Below are 551 nucleotides of genomic sequence, written 5' to 3'. Positions count from 1 at the left end.
ATAGATAGATAGATAGATAGATAGATAGATAGATAGATAGATAGATATAGATATATATATAGAGAGAGAGATATAGAAATATATAGATAGATATTATATAAGCATTTTATAGTCAATTTTTTGTGACAATTTTCTTTTTACCATAAACACAAAATTCCTGTTAAAGTACACAGACTTTAGTTTTGTTGCACACTTTTATTTTGTAGATTTCCTGAAAACAAGTACTTAATTTAAGTTATACGTGTGTTAATGTGAAAGTGAATTATTTTAATCCTAATTCGTTTTTTTTTTTTTTTTTTTTTTTTGTTTTACCTTCCCGAGGTATTTACCTGCTTCTTAAACATCCACTTTAAGATGAGAGAAAATGCTCAACATAAACTAGAAGCAGCTTTATTGTCCTTCAGCATGGAACAAAGAGGGTAAAGACTTCTGCAACAACTTCATTTATGTTCATTAGTTAATCATATGATGATATGTTAATCATATGATGATATGTTAATCATATGATGATATGTTAATCATATGATGATATGTTAATCATATGATGATAT

The 551-nt window shown here is 25.8% G+C and overlaps 1 protein-coding gene across 1 annotated transcript in view; it reads left to right on the top strand.

Moving 5' to 3' along the window:
• The window catches only part of slc27a6 (solute carrier family 27 member 6), a 40,899-nt gene that overhangs the window by 31,306 nt on the left and 9,042 nt on the right, over nt 1-551 (top strand). The window lies entirely within an intron of this gene.

This window comes from Nematolebias whitei, chromosome 18 (assembly GCF_014905685.2).
Source record: "Nematolebias whitei isolate Nwh7 chromosome 18, NemWhi1, whole genome shotgun sequence".
Taxonomy (NCBI): domain Eukaryota; kingdom Metazoa; phylum Chordata; class Actinopteri; order Cyprinodontiformes; family Rivulidae; genus Nematolebias; species Nematolebias whitei.
Note: the sequence above shows the minus strand (reverse complement) of the source record. Positions and strands in the feature narration are given on the sequence as shown.